The sequence below is a fragment of the Trachypithecus francoisi genome, unplaced genomic scaffold (assembly GCF_009764315.1).
Source record: "Trachypithecus francoisi isolate TF-2019V2 unplaced genomic scaffold, Tfra_2.0 Lachesis_group16, whole genome shotgun sequence".
Taxonomy (NCBI): domain Eukaryota; kingdom Metazoa; phylum Chordata; class Mammalia; order Primates; family Cercopithecidae; genus Trachypithecus; species Trachypithecus francoisi.
The window spans coordinates 32,316,348-32,329,848 of record NW_022681461.1 but is presented as its reverse complement, the minus strand read 5'-3'; positions in this window follow the sequence as shown (position 1 = coordinate 32,329,848).

Sequence of the window (13,501 nt, the reverse complement as noted above, 5' to 3'; positions counted from 1 at the left end):
GTTAGGTCTTTTATTACTGATGCAAGTTTGGAACTTGTTACTGGACTGTTCAAGTTATCACTTCCTTCCTGGTTTAATCTTCGGAGGTTGTGTGTTTCCAAGAATTTATCCATTTCCTCTAGATTTTTCAACTTGTGTGCATAGGGTTGTTCATAATAATCTCTGAGGATCTTTTGTGTTTCTGTGGGATTAGTTGTAATGTCATCTTTGTCATTTCTGATGGTATTTATTTGAATCTTCTCTTTTATTCTTTGTTAATCTAGCTAGGAGTCTATCAATCTTGTTTATTCTTTCTAAAAATCAACTCTTGGTTTCATTGATCTTTTGGTTCTTCTATAATTTTAGTTATTTCTTTTCTTCTGCTAGCTTAGGGGTTGGTTTATTCTTTATTTTCGAGTTCCTCTAGGTACAAAGTTATATTGTTAATTTGAGATTTTTTCTAACTTCTTGATGAAGATGTTTAGCACTATAAACTTTGCTCTTAACAATGCTTTAGCTGTATCCCAGAGATTTTGGTAAGTCTTGTTTCTATCTTCATTAATTTCAAAATTTTCCATTTCTGCTTTGATTTCATTACTCACCCAGAGTTATTCAGGAGGAAGTTGTTTGCTTTCTATGTATTTGTGCTGTTTTGAGAGATTTGCTTGATATTGATTTCTGTTTTGTTGCACTGTTGTCCAAGATTGTGCTTGGTATGATTTTGATTTCTTTGAATTTATTGAAACTTTCTTTATGACTAAGCACATTGCCAATCTTAGAATATATTCCAGTGTGGATGAGAAGAATGTATATTGTGTGGTAGGTGTCTATTAGGTTCAATTGGTCAAGCATTGAGGTTTTTTTTTTTCTGTTTTTTTTTTTTTATTATACTTTAAGTTCTAGGGTACATGTGCATAATGTGCAGGTTTGTTACATATGTATATTTGTGCCATGTTGGTGTGCTGCACCCATCAACTTGTCAGCACCCATCAATTCATCATTTATATCAGGTATAACTCCCAATGCAATCCCTCCCACCTTCCCCCTCCCCATAATAGGCCCCGATGTGTGATGTTCCCCTTCCCGAGTCCAAGGGATGTCATTGTTCCGTTCCCACCTATGAGTGAGAACATGCGGTGTTTGGTTTTCTGTTCTTGAGACAGTTTGCTAAGAATGATGGTTTCCAGCTGCATCCATGTCCCTACAAAGGATGCAAACTCATCCTTTTTTATGGCTGCATAAAAAAGGATGATGGGGATGGCATTGAATCCATGGTGTATATGTGCCACATTTTCTTAATCCAGTCTGTCACAGATGGACATTTGGGTTCATTCCAAGTCTTTGCTATTGTGAATAGTGCCGCAATAAACATACGTGTGCATGTGTCTTTATAGCAGCATGATTTATAATCCTTTGGGTATATACCCAGTAGTGGGGTGGCTGGGTCATATGGTACATCTACTTCTAGATCCTTGAGGAATCGCCATACTGTTTTCCATAATGGTTGAACTAGTTTACAATCCCACCAACAGTGTAAAAGTGTTCCTATTTCTCCACATCCTCTCCAGCACCTGTTGTTTCCTGACTTTTTAATGATTGCCATTCTAACTGGTGTGAGATGGTATCTCATTGTGGTTTTGATTTGCATGTCTCTGATGGCCAGTGATGATGAGCATTTTTTCATGTGTCTGTTGGCTGTATGAATGTCTTCTTTTGAGAAATGTCTGTTCATATCCTTTGCCCACTTTTTGATGGGGTTGTTTTTTTCTTGTATATTTGTTTGAGTTCTTTGTAGATTCTGGATATTAGCCCTTTGTCAGATGAGTAGGTTGCAAAATTTCTCCCATTCTGTAGGTTGCCTGTTCACTCTGATGGTAGTTTCTTTTGCTGTGCAGAAGCTCTTTAGTTTAATGAGATCCCATTTGTCAATTTTGGCTTTTGCTGCCATTGCTTTTGGTGTTTTAGACATGAAGTCCTTGCCCATGCCTATGTCCTGAATGGTACTACCTAGGTTTTCTTCTAGGGTTTTTATGGTATTAGGTCTAACATTTAAGTCTGTAATCCATCTTGAATTAGTTTTCGTATAAGGAGTAAGGAAAGGATCCAGTTTCAGCTTTCTACTTATGGCTAGCCAATTTTCCAGCACCATTTATTAAATAGGGAATCCTTTCCCCATTTCTTGTTTCTCTCAGGTTTGTCAAAGATCAGATGGCTGTAGATGTGTGGTATTATTTCTGAGGACTCTGTTCTGTTCCATTGGTCTATATCTCTGTTTTGGTACCAGTACCATGCTGTTTTGGTTACTGTAGCCTTGTAGTATAGTTTGAAGTCAGGTAGCGTGATGCCTCCAGCTTTGTTCTTTTGACTTAGGATTGACTTGGAAGTGCGGGCTCTTTTTTGGTTCCATATGAACTTTAAAGCAGTTTTTTCCAATTCTGTGAAGAAACTCATTGGTAGCTTGATGGGGATGGCATTGAATCTATAAATAACCTTGGGCAGTATGGCCATTTTCACGATATTGATTCTTCCTATCCATGAGCATGGTATGTTCTTCCAATTGTTAGTGTCCTCTTTTATTTCACTGAGCAGCGGTTTGTAGTTCTCCTTGAAGAGGTCCTTTACATCCCTTGTAAGTTGGATTCCCAGGTATTTTATTCTCTTTGAAGCAATTGCGATTGAAAGTTCATTCATGATTTGGCTCTCTGTTTGTCTGTTACTGGTGTATAAGAATGCTTGTGATTTTTGCACATTAATTGTGTATCCTGAGACTTTGCTGAAGTTGCTTATCAGCTTAAGGAGATTTTGGGCTGAGACAATGGGGTTTTCTAAATATACAATCATGTCATCTGCAAACAGGGACAATTTGACTTCTTCTTTTCCTAACTGGATACCCTTGATTTCTTTCTCTTGCCTGATTGCCCGAGCCAGAACTTCCAACACTATGTTGAATAGGAGTGGTGAGAGAGGGCATCCCTGTCTAGTGCCAGTTTTCAAAGGGAATTTTTCCAGTTTTTGCCCATTCAGTATGCTATTAGCTGTGGGTTTGTCATAAATAGCTCTTATTATTTTGAAGTACGTTCCCTCAGTACCGAATTTATGGAGCGTTTTTAGCATGAAGAGCTGTTGAATTTTGTCAAAAGCCTTTTCTGCGTCTATTGAGATAATCATGTGGTTCTTGTCTTTGGTTCTGTTTATATGCTGGATTACGTTTATTGATTTGCGAATGTTGAACCAGCCTTGCATCCCAGGGATGAAGCCCACTTGGTCATGGTGGATAAGCTTTTTGATGTGCTGCTGAATCCGGTTTGCCAGTATTTTATTGAGGATTTTTGCATCGATGTTCATCAGGGATATTGGTCTAAAATTCTCTTTTTTGTTTGTGTCTCTGCCAGGCTTTGATATCAGGATGATGTTGGTCTCATAAAATGAGTTAGGGAGGATTCCCTCTTTTTCTATTGATTGGAATAGTTTCAGAAGGAATGGTACCAGCTCCTTCTTGTACCTCTGGTAGAATTCAGCTGTGAATCCATCTGGTCCTGGACTTTTTTTGGTGGGTAGACTATTAATTATTGCCTCAATTTCAGAGCCTGCTATTGGTCTATTCAGGGATTCAACTTCTTCCTGGTTTAGTCTTGGGAGAGTGTAAGTGTCCAGGAAATTATCCATTTCTTCTAGATTTTCTAGTTGATTTGCGTAGAGGCATTTATAGTATTCTCTGATGGTAGTTTGTATTTCTGTGGGGTCGGTGGTGATATCCCCTTTATCATTTTTTATTGTGTCTATTTGATTCTTCTCTCTTTTCTTCTTTATTAGTCTTGCTAGCGGTCTGTCAATTTTGTTGATTTTGTCAAAAAACCAACTCCTGGATTCATTGATTTTTTGGAGGGTTTTTTGTGTCTCTCTCTCCTTCAGTTCTGCTCTGATCTTAGTTATTTCTTGCCTTCTGCTAGCTTTTGAATGTGTTTGCTCTTGCTTCTCCAGTTCTTTTAATTGTGATGTTAGAGTGTCAATTTTAGATCTTTCCTGCTTTCTCTTGTGGGCATTTAATGCTATAAATTTCCCTCTACACACTGCTTTAAATGTGTCCCAGAGATTCTGGTATGTTGTATCTTTGTTCTCATTGGTTTCAAAGAAAATCTTTATTTCTGCCTTCATTTCATTATGTACCCAGTAGTCATTCAGGAGCAGGTTGTTCAGTTTCCATGTAGTTGAGCGGTTTTGATTGAGTTTCTTAGTCCTGAGTTCTAGTTTGATTGCACTGTGGTCTGAGAGATAGTTTGTTATAATTTCAGTTCTTTTACATTTGCTGAGGAGTGCTTTACTTCCAATTATGTGGTCAATTTTGGAATAAGTGTGATGTGGTGCTGAGAAGAATGTATATTCTGTTGATTTGGGGTGGAGAGTTCTGTAGATGTCTATTAGGTCCGCTTGGTGCAGAGATGAGTTCAATTCCTGGATATCCTTGTTAACTTTCTGTCTCGTTGATCTGTCTAATGTTGACAGTGGAGTGTTGAAGTCTCCCGTTAGTATTGTATGGGAGTCTAAGTCTCTTTGTAAGTCTCTAAGGACTTGCTTTATGAATCTGGGTGCTCCTGTATTGGGTGCATATATATTTAGGATAGTTAGCTCTTCCTGTTGAATTGATCCCTTTACCATTATGTAATGGCCTTCTTTGTCTCTTTTGATCTTTGAGGGTTTAAAGTCTATTTCATCAGAGATTAGGATTGCAACCCCTGCTTTTTTTTGTTCTCCATTTGCTTGGTAGATCTTGCTCCATCCCTTTATTTTGAGCCTATGTGTGTCTCTGCATGTGAGATGGGTCTCCTGAATACAGCAGACTGATGGGTCTTGACTCTTTATCCAGTTTGCCAGTCTGTGTCTTTTCATTGGAGCATTTAGTCCATTAACATTTAAGGTTAATATGGTTATGTGTAAACTTGATCCTGCCATTATGATATTAGCTGGTTATTTTGCTCCTTAGTTGATGCAGTTTCTTCCTAGCCTTGATGATCTTTACATTTTGGCATGTTTTTGCAATGGCTGGTACCGGTTGTTCCTTTCCACATTTAGGGCTTCCTTCAGGGTCTCTTGTAAGGCAGGCCTGGTGGTGACAAAATCTCTAAGCATTTGCTTATCTGTAAAGGATTTTATTTCTCCTTCACTGATGAAACTTAGTTTGGCTGGATATGAAATTCTGGGTTTAAAATTCTTTTCTTTAAGAATGTTGAATATTAGTCCCCACTCTCTTCTGGCTTGTAGAGTTTCTGCGGAGAGGTCTGCTGTTAGTCTGATGGGCTTCCCTTTGTGGGTAACCCGACCTTTCTCTCTGGCTGCCCTTAAGATTTTTTCCTTCATTTCCACTTTGGTGAATCTGGCAATTATGTGTCTTGGAGTTGCTCTTCTGGAGGAGTATCTTTGTGGTGTTCTCTGTATTTCCTGAATTTGAATGTTGGCCTGCCCTACTAGGTTGGGGAAGTTCTCCTGGATGATATCCTGAAGAGTGTTTTCCAACTTGGTTCCATTTTCCCCCTCACTTTCAGGCACCCCAATCAGATGTAGATTTGGTCTTTTTACATAATCCCATACTTCTTGCAGGCTTTGTTCATTTCTTTTTCTTCTTTTCTCTTTTGGTTTCTCTTCTCACTTCATTTCATTCATTTGATCCTCAATCGCTGATACTCTTTCTTCCAGTTGATGGAGTCGGCTACTGAAGCTTGTGCATTTGTCACGTATTTCTCGTGTCATGGTTTTCATCTCTGTCATTTCATTTATGACCTTCTCTGCATTAATTATTCTAGTTATCAATTCTTCCACTCTTTTTTCAAGATTTTTAGTTTCTTTGCGCTGGGTACGTCATTCCTCCTTTAGCTCTGAGAAGTTTGATGGACTGAAGCCTTCTTCTCTCATCTCGTCAAAGTCATTCTCTGACCAGCTTTGATCCGTTGCTGGCGATGAGCTGCGCTCCTTTGCAGGGGGAGATGCGCTCTTATTTTTTGAATTTCCAGCTTTTCTGCCCTGCTTCTTCCCCATCTTTGTGGTTTTATCTGCCTCTGGTCTTTGATGATGGTGACGTACTGATGGGGTTTTGGTATAGGTGTCCTTCCTGTTTGATAGTTTTCCTTCTAATAGTCAGGACCCTCAGCTGTAGGTCTGTTGGAGATTGCTTGAGGTCCACTCCAGACCCTGTTTGCCTGGGTATCAGCAGCAGAGGTTGCAGAAGATAGAATATTGCTGAACAGCGAGTGTACCTGTCTGATTCTTACTTTGGAAGCTTCCTCTCAGGGGTGTACTCCACCCTGTGAGGTGTGGGGTGTCAGACTGCCCCTAGTGGGGGATGTCTCCCAGTTAGGCTACTCAGGGGTCAGGGACCCACTTGAGCAGGCAGTCTGTCCCTTCTCAGATCTTAACCTCCGTGTTGGGAGATCCACTGCTCTCTTCAAAGCTGTCAGACAGAGTCGTTCGCATCTACACAGGCCTCTGCTGCTTCCCCTTTTGTTGTTTAGCTGTGCCCTGTCCCCAGAGGTGGAGTCTACAGAGACAGGCAGGTTTCCTTGAGCTGCTGTGAGCTCCACCCAGTTTGAGCTTCCCAGCGGCTTTGTTTACCTACTTAGGCCTCAGCAATGGCGGGCGCCCCTCCCCCAGCCTCGTTGCTGCCTTGCAGTTAGATTGCAGACTGCTGTGCTAGCAATGAGGGAGGCTCCGTGGCCATGGGACCCTCCTGGCCAGGTGTGGGTATAATCTCCTGGTGTGCCCATTTGCTTAAAGCGCAGTATTGGGGTGGGAATTACCCAATTTTCCAGGTGTTGTGTGTCTCAGTTCCCCTGGCTAGGAAAAGGGATTCCCTTCCCCCTTGTGCTTCCCAGGTGAGGCAATGCCTCGCCCTGCTTCAGCTCTCACTGGTCGGGCTGCAGCAGCTGACCAGCACCGATTGTCCGGCACTCCCCAGTGAGATGACCCCAGTACCTCAGTTGAAAATGCAGAAATCACCAATCTTCTGTGTCACTCGTGCTGGGAGTTGGAGACTGGAGCTGTTCCTATTCGGCCATCTTGCTCCGCCCCCAAGCATTGAGTTTTATTCCAGAATTTCTTTGTTAGTTTTCCCCCTTGATAATCTGTCTAATGGTGTCAATGTGGTGTTACATTCTCCCACTATTATCGTGTGCTAAGTATTTTCCTAGGTCAAGAAGAACCTGTTTTATGAATCTGGGTGTTGCAATGTTGGGTACATATATACTTAGAATAGGTAAATATTCTTGTTGAATTGTACCCCATATCATGATGGAATGTTTTTCTGTGTCCTTATTGTTGTTGGTTTAAACTCTGTTTTATCTAATATAAAAATAGTGACTCCTGCTTTTTGTGTTGTTTTCTATTTGCATGGTAGATCTTTCTCCATCCCTTTACTTTGAGCTGGTGAGTCTCATTGAATGTGAGATGGGTCTCTTGAAAACAGCAGACAATTGAGTCTTTCCTTTCTATCCAGCTTGCCACTCTGTCTTTTAAGTGGAGGCATTTAGCCCCTTTCATACTGATATGTGAGATTTTGATCCTGTTATTGTTAACTGGTTGCTTTCTAGACTTGATTGTATAGTTCCTTTATGGTGTCTGTGGGTTATGTCCTTAAGTGTGTTTTTGTGATAACAGGTGTCATCATTTTGTTTCCAGATTTATCACTCCCTTAAGGGGCTCTTGTAAGACTGGTCTAGTTATAATGAATTTCTTCAGCATTTGCCTGTGTGAGAAGGATTTTACTTTTCCTTTGCTTATGAAGCTTAGTGTGCCAGGAAATGAAATTCTTGGTTGGAGTTTCTTTTCTTTAAAGATGCTGAAAATAGGTCCCCAATCTCTTCTAGCTTGTAAAGTTTCTGCTGAGAGGTCTGCCGCTAGCCTGATGGGGTTCCCTTTGTATGTAACCCAACCCTTCTCTGTAGCTGCCTTTAAGATTTTTTCTTTTACCTTGACCTTGGTGAATCTGATGACTATGTGCCTTGGGGATGATCATCATGTATAGTATCTAGTTGGGGACCTCTGTATTTCTTGAGTTTTCATGTCATCTTCTCTAGTGAGATTAGGGAAATTTTCAAAGACTGTGTCCTCAAATATATTTTCCAAGTTGCTTACTCTTTCTCCTTCTCTCTCAGGAATGCCAATGAGTTGTAGGCTTGGTCTATTTACAAAATATTCACTAATTTGATACTCACAACAACCCCATTAGGTACATATTAACCCCATTTAACAGATGAGAAAGCGGAGGCAGAAACATTAAGTGACTTATAATGACACACAGCTAGTAAGCAGTGGACCCAGGATTATAAACCAGGCTGTTCACTTCAGAATCTGTACTCTTAACTGTTAAACTCTTTCTACTACAAGAAAACCTTTCCAAAAGGAACCCAGAGATTTGACTTTATATTTCATTGACCAGAACTGAGTCACAGGCCCACCTCTTAACTAATCACTGACAAGAGGCATGGAATTATCATGAAAAGCATAAAGCTATCAAGATTTGTCACTGAGCTGAAGATGGACTCCTCTTTTCCAATGAAGAGGCCCTAAAAAATAGGAGTAGGGTTTTAGTCTCATAGAAAGGGAATGAACATATGGCAAGGAACCAGCTATGCCTGCTATGGGGCGCTACCTACAAAAAGTTCAGCTTACCTAACTCCATTTCCTCTGCTTTCATAAGTTAAGATAACATGCGATACCATGATCATCCGTGCATGTATCTGTGCCGCCTTCAACTTGCTTGCAAGTATCCCAAAGATAGGAAAAAAATCTCATAGATCTCCATATTCTTCACAAGGCCTGGCATAGGGCCTCACACATGGAAAATGTTCAAGAAACATTTGTTCATTGTAATTGAATTTTCATTCTCAACTCTACTTAATTGGAGAGGTCAACAGTTGGCCATGCTCAAGGCAGGCAGATAATGCATTTTCACATTGATCTTGCAATCAAATGAATTCTGAAAAACTTCCCTTGCCATGCAAAATAGCAAGAAATCACATATTAACATAGGTCATGCAAAAGCCCAAAACTTATTAAATTGTTAGTGCCTTGCACTTGGCACCCTTAGAGGTAACATTAATGTCACAATTTTATTATGACTTGACATTTCTATATTGAAGAGGCATTATATTCAAAGAGACACATTAGAAAGCCATAGACAGAATAGGCTACATAAATTGCAGGGTTTAGTTCAAAAAGAAGATATGAAGCCCCAGCTGGGGTGGAGTGGGTCAATCTCCCATTTTCATGGGCCTAATGCTGCAACCCACAGTGGACAGGTGACAACCCCCAAGAGATTGTAACCTCTAAATACCTGGATTGGAGTTGGGCAAGAGGGCCCCACAGAGTTGTCCACTGAACACATTGTGATACTACCAGCCTCAATCTCCTGACCTCGTGATCTGCCTGCTTCTGCCTCCCGAAGTGCTGGGATTACAGGCATGAGCCAAAAGGAAGAGTAACACAATCCAGTTTATATCATAGATGGACCTCTTGGCAGCATGAAGGAGGGATTCAAGGAAGTAGAGCTTTTAGGCATGCAAAGCAACTCAATTATAGATCAACTATTACTGAAAATGGCATTGTAGCATGGTGGTTAAAGATGTGGGCTCTTTACTTAGATATATGTCCATTCAAATTCTACTTCTGCCATTTATGCAGTGTATAAACTTGAGCCAGTCACTTGCCTTCTATAAGTTTCAGTTTCTTATCTACTAAAACAAAGTAATTACATCAGGGTTCTTATGAAGTTTGATTGCAAAGAGATATATGAAGCACTTACCACACTGCCTGACTTATTAGCTATTATTATTATTATCATATGGAATGGGTTATTTGTTTCCCTTCCCAGCTCCATCCTTATGCCCTTTCTAAAATCCATTGTGCTTCCAACACAGGGAAAGAGGGAAACGTGCGTGACTACCCCAATCAATCGGCCTCTCTCCCTCTGCAACCCACATTCTTTAAGAGTAGAAGGAATGGCTACTTATTCCTTCCACTACTTTATAATCTTATTCTTCTACCTAAAGGCAGCAGCCTTGTGATCTAGCTGTCAGATATGGAGTGGCAGCTTACCCACTTGACAGAAGAAACTTCTGCCTGAGTCCAGAATATGTGAAAACAATTCAGAAAAATCCACTTTCTGTCCATAGCTTAATTTTAAATGTATTGTCTTGCTAAAGAAATAATCTCAGTCATTTATTCATTCCTTCATTCTTTCATCCTCTATTACCCTGGGTCAAAAATCCTATATAAAGGAAGAACTGAAGTATGGTCATTTAAAGGAGAAATAAAAATACATTCTTTTAATATTTGTAGTATATTGTCCTTAATGAAAAGCTAATTTGTCATTGTTACAATAATGTAATAAGGAACAAAATTTTTGGACATCTCACTTATGGATTACTTATTAGGATATAAGTGATTTTGGGGGAACAACAGAAGCACTTGTATATTGGAAGCACCAAAAGTGGCTGGTGCCATTTTCCAGATATTTGGAAATACCTAGAAATTAGAATAAAAGAAAGTATTCATTAAGACAGAAGCCCCAAAACCACGTTCTTCCACAATGGAAGGGTTAAGACTATGAACTTTGAGTCAGACACACCAGATTTGCATGTATGTAAAGAGTGGGAGAGTTGGGGATCGAATTGATAACACCTGTAGAAGGCTCTTCTGAGCCCTTGGAATTGCACTGCCAGGCCCATTGAGTGATGGATGGTCAAACGAGGAGCAGGTGCAATGCTCCATGGCCTCCTTGGCCCCTAACAGTCAGTCAGAGAAGTTGGTGCTGGGCTAGCGCAGAAGATAGAGATGCAGGTGGTCTCTAGAGTGCTACTCTTCAAACTTAAACGTACATATGAATCACCTGGAGATCTTGTTAAAATGCAGAGTCTGGTTCAGTAGTCTGGAGTATGGCTTGAGATTCTGTACTTCTAATAAACTCCCTGGTGATGCCAACACTGCTGGTCATGGGTCACACTTTGAGTAGCAAGGAGATGTGCTCTGTTGAACTCTCCTGTTGTGACTGCCATTACAACCTCTCCACCTTCTTCTTTTGAAGCTGCTCCCTTGTTCTCTTTCCTTTTCCTCAAAGCACTGCCATATTCTTAATCCTGAGCACCAGTACAGTAACTTCAGAAAAAAAATAGGCACACATTTTTATCAGGTTTGACATATCATTGTATCCATTAGCACCTCACTGGGTGCTCAGTGCTTTGCACTTGTCCAAGCCCTGGGAGCACACAGAAGACTTGGCCCCTATCCTCAAAGGAATAAAAAAACCATCAGTAACTATTCATCAGTAATCATTTATTGAGTGCCCTCTATTGATATTCTTAGAATGAGAGAACTCACAGGGAAGACCAAAACCATTGAGTCCTTGTTAACCTTTCTAAGTCTCAGTTTTCTCAGATGTGGAATATGGATACTAACACATATCTCAAAGATTTACTTCATGGTGAAATGAAATAAATTTAAAGTCCCTAGTAATCACTAGTTGGTGAATAGTTGTAATCCTTTCCTTTTAGTTCTATTAGGTTGTGGTACAGACACAGATACATGAACAGAGTTTCAAAAGGGAAAAATCTTAAAATCTTAGTCTATGGTCTGAGGCCATGGCTATTCTGACAAAGGAAAGCACTCAAAATAAGGTTTTTCAGGGACTTTCGGGAAGCTAAATCACTAAGAGACACCCGGTTCTTGTGGAGCTACACCCCTCTGTAAATCACAGTCTCATATTAGCAGACCTGCCTGGTGGACTCGGGTTCTTTAGTAAAGCAGAGTCCCTTCTCTGATTTCCAGTGAATTCTCAGTGGAAATAAGTCTTATTCCCCCAAGCATTCTTTTTTTTCTGTTCTGCCTCTGAAACCTGCTCTATTCCTAGTTAGGGAGTATCAGGAGCCCTAGTCCAATGCACATGGTGACTCTGCACCGACTTAGCCTTGCTGCTTGCCCTGCTCTCACCTGGTGTTCCATGTTTCATAAACTTCTGCATTGTGCATGAAATCCAGGTCTCCACTTTGTATCCATATCTAAGAACTGGGTCTCTTTCTTTCCCATTCCATTTATAATAAATATTTATGGAGTACTTACTCTCTGCTAGGCATTGTGGTAGGTGTAAGTGCTACCTGCCAATATTCCCAGTTTTCTTCTCTTTCCAGGAACATATGAGGATTTTATTTCCTAGGCCCCTTGAAATGAGACAAGGCCTTATGACTCCATGACCCATCCACTGTGAGCAGAAGTGATGTGTGTCACCTCCATGTGGGAGCATTTGAGAGATGGTGAGAGATTCTTTGTACCTCTTCTTCCTCCTTCCTCAGTAATTTTAGGAGTCCTGTTGTATTGACAGTGTCATGACATGGTATGGCCTCCTTTAGCCTGAGCCTCTGAATATATGTGAGGTGAGAATCTCTCCTGTCAGCCTATGTTATACATGTAGTTTGAGCAAAAATAAACCTCTGTTGTTTAAAACCACTGAGGATTGAGAGTCTTATTGCAGAATGACCAAGCCTAACCCAGCTAATACAGCATCATCCCAAGCACCGCCCTTTTACATTTTATAGGAGGAATATGTGCAATAAACATATAAGCAAACAAATATGTAAAATATTAGAAAATGATGAGTGCCATGAAGAAAATTATACTGGGGAACTGGATGCAGAGTGACTTGGAGGCTGCTACTTGCGCAGCAGTGCTCAGAGACTCCTTACAGAAGCGCTAGTAGTTGAGCTGATGAGGCGTAGCCACATAAAGATTTAGAGAAAGGAACTCTGGCAGACGGAACAGAAGTCTGAAGGTTTGAAGCAGATTGGATTGATCGTGTGTACTGTTCACTCCGGTTACTTTTGATAAGCAGACTGTATGTGAGCAAGAAAGGAAGCAAGAAAATCAGTCAGGAGACTATTGTGATAGAACAAATGAGAGATGGGGCATTAAGACTAGGCTTTTAGTAGTGAAGTTGCTGAAAAGTGACCTGACTCAGGATCTATTCTGGAGACAGCAGTAACAGAACTTGCTAACAGATTGGCTGTTGGTAGCAGAGGGAAAGAAGAATCAAAGGTTATCTCCCAGGTTTTTGGTCTGAGCAACTCAGTGCCATTTAGTAAAATGGTAAAGGGGAGGTCAGGAGCAGGTTTGGCAGGGAAAATCGAGAGTTTGGTTGTGAGCATATTAGGTTTGAGATGGCCACTTGCAGTCGAGTGGAGCTATTGGGCTGGCAGTTAGACACATGCATCTGGAAATCAGGAGAAGCCTCATTTGGAGACAGGGTTGGGAAAATCAGGGGGCATGCAAATGATAAAGCATAGGACCATTTGAAGATAGCATAGAGAAAAGAGGCAAGAGCAGAGAACTTCAACATTTAATAGTTGGACAGGGAAGAAAGGGTCATCAGCCAGACTGAGAGCTTTACCCAATAAGGTAGGAGGCATGCAGTAACATGAAAAAGTTGCTTCAAGAGGGAAAGATGACAATTTGTGTCAAATGTAGCTGTAAGTTCAAATATGATGAA